Below are 6,734 nucleotides of genomic sequence, written 5' to 3' on the forward strand. Positions count from 1 at the left end.
AGCACACAAAGTTGCGTGTTGGTCAAGTTCACCATAAGAGTAACAAGATATTCGACATGGTTTACTAAAAGTTTAATAAATATGATTACGCTTATAAGATTAAGTGTAATTCGGAATTGATTAAAAAGGTTTAAATCAATAGTAGAATGAATAAGAAGAATCAAGTAGGCAGAAAGATAAAAGTTTCTCCATTCTAAGAAGAAGGGAGAGTACATTTTATGCTTTATGATGGGTCTTAATGATTAAGAACCATCTCAATTGATCCTGTAAGTGAGTCTTAGTACAATTGTATGTCTAAGAAGAGGAATCAAGAATTGAAGAAATGGTTAAATCAAGAAGTCAATCATACTTCGTTCCAAAAACAAGTCTTAGAGTTAAGATTGTGAAATTGAGTGATAAGTATTAAGAAGGTTTATAACATTCATCAAATGTGGAAAGATGTGATGTCTTGGATAAGACAAAGACCAACTAGGACCAATTTATGAAGTGTTTTCATAAAAGATACACTAACTCCTGAATATTTGTTTGTCAAAAAATGTTTATTGACAAGAGAATCTTATATGTCAAGGAGTCAGTGGGAGTCTTAATGGTCTTGAAAGGTTTCAAGAAAAAATCAAAATAGACCTTATCGATCATCACTAGCACACGAGTTGAGGTTTACAACCCATCGTGATGACATTATTTTGTTTCTGTGCCAATCCAATCGAGTTAGTTATGCATGTGAGTCCTATGAGTTCTCATTTGAATGCATAAAAAGCAAGGACCTTGATCAATGGAAAGTACATTGATAAGAAAAGGTGAGTTGCTTAACTACTTGGAAGACATGGTGGGCAGCTATGCTACCATAAGGCAAGAAATCGAGATTAAAAAAGTTCGATCCATATGAGTTTGAATTTGTCGTAAACTTTGGTTTTGACAAATTCACATGGATAGGAACAAATACACCGTTTAAATCTAAGTGTCATTGTAACAACCAAAAATTTCAACCAATTAAAAATTTTCAAAAACAACCTGATTCCAGTAAAGTTTATTACAAAAAGCTTTTCAATACAATTCATTTTAAGTATTCCCAGAATCTCATCACAATATAAACATGAGGAGCGCTACGATCACGCCTTCGCCTTGCCACGGTCTCCTGAAGAACCTGAAAAAACATTAAACCACAACTGTAAGCCCAAAAGCTTAGTGAGATACCTCCAAAATACCAACCACGTATACCATACACGCAGAACATGCCATAACATATACGATCACAGAACAGCCATGCACTTCGGGTCTACTGTGGGACTGGTCCGCCGCACCGGCCAACAGTCCACCTGGTCCACCCTCCGAGTCTAGCCATATACCTCGAGTCTACAGTGTGATTGTCCGCCCGCACCGGGCCTTCAATCCACCTGGTCCACTCTCCGAATCTAACCACATACATCGAGTATGCAGTGTGATTGGTCTGCCCGCACTGGGCCTTCAATCCACCTGGTCCACTCTCTGAGTCTACAGTATGACTGGTCCGCCCGCACCGGGCCTTCAGTCGGCCTGGTCCACTCTCCGAGCCTCAGCACATCTGGTCCGCCCTCTTGGGGCCTACAGCCTATCCGGACCGCTCGCTGGGCCTTCGGGACAACCGGTCCGCCCTGGGTATCTTGGCCTACAGCACAAAGCAAGACCCGCCTCAACCCAACTCCAGTCCAAACAACCATGTGCACATATACATACAATCATATAGCAATTCACAGTCAACAAGCAGATCAAACAGATCACATAACATATCATCATCCTAACCAGGATACCGACCTAACCGGTCACTAGCATAACATCACCCTACCTCTCAGGATACCGATCTCAATCAGGACTCTAACATATACCATCCAAGCTACCAGGATGCAAACATATCAAAGAAATAACATAACAACAACTACCCGGATGTCAATCCGATAAGGGCCGGCCTTGGTTCCTTAGACCCTGTTGATATAGTGAGGATAACTCACCTCGAAACTGCCGACTGAACATATAAGATCCCACTGCTCCAAACTCTGACACGAACTCCTCCACCAACCAACCACCAAGGCACTGAATTCAAAACAATATCTAACAATTACCAAAATACCCCTGGAAACCACTAGTCAACCGTTGGTCAAAGTCAACCCCTGACTGACTCTACTCGCCGAGTCAACCCGATGACTCGCCGAGTCCCCATGCTCAGAAATTCCCCAATCCGCGACTCAACTCGCCGAGTCACCCCGAGACTCGTCGAGTTCAACAACTCTGAGTCCACTCACATACAACTCACCGAGTCATCCCCTTGACTCATTGATTGACGGTTCAACCAGAAAAGATTGGGACTCTCCGACAAGACTCGCCAAGTCCAAGAACAGACTCGTCGAGTCTAAGTCTATCTTCAACCTACTCGCCGAGTTGTTCTTCCAACTCGCCGAGTTCCAGACCATCTTCATCTAACTCGCCGAGTTGTGCTTCCAACTCGTCGAGTTCTAGTTCATCTTCAAGCAACTCGTCGAGTCTACCCATGTGACTCGCCGAGTACCACCGGTCTTAATCCATATAGAAGCATTCCAGGCCATGCAATTGATCCAAAACATAGATCTAGCCTCCTACAACCCATCCATCACGTAAAGTGGCAAACTTTATGTGAATCGAAAGAGATCTAGACCTTTTACACTTTAGGGCTAGGGTTTGGGACATGATGGATTCACTAAACACTCAAACACAAGGACTTTAATGCACTCTAGACCTTCTCCAATCTAGATCTGAGGTAGCAACCTCAGGTCTAACCTCCGAACTCCAAAACATACCAAGATGAGCTCCCATAACCCCCAAAATGATGAATCTATATGAGTAATAGCCCAAGAACGAGATAATACCTCAAAAAACGCCCCAACAACAATGAAACTCGAATCCAAGCAAAGCCCCTTGCTCCAAGCCTCCTACCCTTCAAGATTTCCTCAACAATTGCTTCTCCAAGCTTCCAAATGCAACTTGATCCACTCACACACGAAGGTTATGGTTTCTGGACTTGAGGATGAGTAAAGAGGCTAGGGGAATGGATGTTATGTTCTTTATATAGGGCTCAACCCCGAGAATTAGGGTTTTCTCCTCTCAGCGCCTACTTGCTGAGTCCATCCACTGACTCACCCAGTCAGCCACTTAACACGATACCAAGTCGTGACTCTACTCGCCGAGTCCACCCATGGACTCGACGAGTTCCCCTTCCAATTTACTCTTTTAGCCCTTCAACTTTACTCTTTCTATTCCGGGATGTTACAGTCATAAGATTTCCTCCTTCATGAAAACGATTGTGAGGAAATGCTTTCACTAAGAAAGATTTTAAGAAGATAGTGATTGTAAAATTGCATTCTCGAATTCGATTATGGTTACGATATCCCTTTCCATGATTTGAATTGTGAGGTTTGGCAATTAGTCTTAATTAATTAGACACACATATGAACTATCTACGACAAAGGTGTATAAGTTTAAGAGGCCTTGATAAAATATTATCAAAGCATTAAGTATTAGAAACATGGACTTAAGAAATTCAATAAGTATTGTTTTTCTGAAAGTTAAGTTGTTTCTGAATACATGTCGAAGCTAGTGGGAGCATAAGTGTTATGTTTATAATAATCATCATAATAGTGGGAGCATAAATGTTATGATCGTCTGATTGTTGAGGAAAGTATTGCAAGTTGGCAATATTAATTATAGAAAACAAGAGTCATTCTTTGCAAAGTTGTAAGGATGGAAAAGTTGTTTTGCTATAATTAAGGGAGAGAATATTATGCTTCATTTCAAATCTAAAGGCTTAGGTTGTGGAATGTTAATAACTTAGTCAAAGAAACATAGTGTGTTCTTAAAATTTCCATTATGATTATGGCATTCCTCTTCAAAATTTGAATTTTTGAGAACATAGCAAATAAAATATTATGGCGGAATATTGATAAAGTATCAAATCTTTATGTAAGACATTTTGCATTGTATAGGCTATAATATTTGACCATTCTAAAATTTTCCAAATGTCTAGCGCATTTAGAGGGAAAAAGGACTAGAATCGGTTTTGACTAAAAAAATTAAACTACTATCAAAGGACAATCCAAAGTTCGACGAGGATTGGTCGCTTGTGAGTAGTTGGAAGTATAGTATTGGAAAATATGGAGATGTTTCCATATTGGATGGACCATATCCACATTATTAAGAATGAGTTGTCATATGGAAAATATAGAAACGTTTCCATATTGGGAATTGAATATTGAAAATCTATGACTAGATTAGAAACTTTTATGCAAAAGGATGTTCAAAGAATGTACTTTGAGTGAGAGACATCACGTCTATGGAATTGTCTTGTAACAATCTCCGATAGAGGACTTTGTAATATCATTGACAATAGTCTTTGTGACTTTGGTGCAGTGACATTACGAAAGGATCGTTGCATAGAATGTTAGAATCTAGCATATTCTATAAGTAGCAAGAATTTGATATTCTTTCACTTATGAAAAAGGATTTGGATTTGTGAAATGAGAATGATTGGAAATGTGCTCAATTTGGTCTATTTCACAAACTAAGAACCATAGGTAAACATTGTGTGCATGCTAAGAGCATGGGACAAGTGTAATAATTCAAGTAAGAAGTTGATTACCCGAAATGACAAATAATGAGTAATCGATATGGTGATAAATAAAAGGAGTTTTATTTATACACAAAGGTTTCAGGCCATATGGGATTAGTATTATTCTTGTGTTCCACTTTGCATGTTTTGACTTCCAGAATAATTGTGTTTATTAAGAATAATCGAATTATTCGAATGGGCCATAGTCGTTCATATGTTGGAAGTAGATATGAATAAAGACTATCGTGAATTGGTGTGTGGATTGTCTAAAAGAGTACTAGACATAAGCAAATGTTTGCTGCAACATTCATGAGTGCTTATGAATATGATTTGAGCATTGGATTAAACCCACGCTCACTTGGATCACTCCATGGATTGTATCACAAGTGATTGGTGAGACGACAACATCTTTTATTTTTGAAACCGAGATGTGTGAGTTGTATCTTGCAAATCGGTTGCACATTGATAATATGTAAACACACTAGTAACTTGGTGTTATAAAACATATTGTTGTGTGTGATTCGGTGACTGAGTGTAAGCGAGCATTGAATCAAAGTTTATTTGTTCCTTTTATCCAAAGTAGGATAAAAGCGATATCTTTGGGCCCCTCGATGATTTAGTGATGACAAATGTAAATGCTCGGCCGGGCTAGGGCTAATTTGATTTGTTCAATTAGTCAGTCGTCATAAATCGGGAATCGAGATATAGTACAAAGAGAATGATTTGAAATCATATCTCATATGATATTTAGAATAGAGGAATATATGATCCCTTATCTAAGGACACGCGTATCTGATATGATCAGAGTTGACATCGGCTTTGGAAAGCTACGATTGCAGATCAGGATCTGAAGTCATACGCAGAATAGTTATTAGAGTTATCCAAGTGGGAGACTGTTGGATTAGTGTCTAAGTCCATAACTATTTTGGTATGTACTTGACCCGATGGTGCATGGTCCTTTTGGGTTGCCTTCACCAAAGCAACTTGATAGGATGAATTATGGAGAGAAAGGATTAAATATGATTTATTAATATATTATGAGGATAATATATTAAAGGAGAAATCATATTGTTTAATTAATATTAGTCAATAATTAATTAGTAATTAGTTTTATGACTAAAAGAGATTAATTAAACTTAAGGGACTAGAATTGTAATTATAAGATAATTGAAATTTGGGCTATGGATTGCCTTATATTAAAGGAGTGGACGAATTCTATGGGGAAGCCCATAAGGAAATTGTCCAAGGCCCTAATTAAAGGAGTCCATGGGTTGCTTAGGGCTTAAGCATCCAAATTAGGACCAAAAACATGGCTAAGCTTTGTTCTAGGGTTTGTAGACGTTTTTGGGCAGCCTCAATCCTCTCTCCTCTTCATCCTCTTGCTTATGGTGTTTGCGAACCATTAGCGGAGTGACAATTGTGACTCTAAGCTTTCTAAAGTCAATACAAGGAGATTTGGGATTGTTATTGCTACATAACAATCAAGGTAACATCTTAAACCTATTCTCATGTTAATATGGTTACTTGAATGCTAGAATTAGGGTTTATAGTCTTGGATAACTTGCATGTACAATAGAGAAACCTAGATCCAAGCATTAGGGTTTGTATGAGCACATAGGATGTCTTATGACCAAAACCCATCACTTAGGTCCATTTCTGAAATGCACTTCGTTCCTTGCAGTTAATCAACCAATTCATCTATGCGAGGCAGAAGGTTATGATTTCTAATGGAAGTCCCGTCGAGGTATGCACCACGAGGACTTCTGAAGGTGTTACCCATCACAATACTTCTCTCGCCTAAGCATGTTTAACTACGGAGTTCTGATGGGATCCAGTGCATATTCGTTGGTATGATCACATCCGCTGAAGTCTGTCTTCTTGAAGAATAAGACCAGAGCTCTCAAATGTGAGGAGTTTGGTCTTCTCATTTCGTTGCTGAGTAGTTGTTAAGTTGTCCGAACGGTTCTCGTATCTCCGCTGGTGTAAGACCGTAGGGCGATCGGGATACAGGAGCAATATTGGGTTCTAAGTTTGTTTGCATGACGATGCTAGCACTCGTAATCTTGGGTAGTCTCCTTCCTGAAGTTCATATTAGAAGTCATACATGGTTCGTCAATCACAG

General features: G+C 39.1%; 1 pseudogene; it reads right to left on the reverse strand.

Annotated features, from left to right (window-relative positions):
- Positions 1-6,355: 6,355 nt before the first annotated feature.
- LOC111921932 (5S ribosomal RNA) lies at positions 6,356-6,474 on the reverse strand (annotated as a pseudogene).
- Between the last annotated feature and the right edge of the window lie 260 nt (positions 6,475-6,734).

This window comes from Lactuca sativa, chromosome 8 (assembly GCF_002870075.4).
Source record: "Lactuca sativa cultivar Salinas chromosome 8, Lsat_Salinas_v11, whole genome shotgun sequence".
Lineage (NCBI taxonomy): Eukaryota > Viridiplantae > Streptophyta > Magnoliopsida > Asterales > Asteraceae > Lactuca > Lactuca sativa.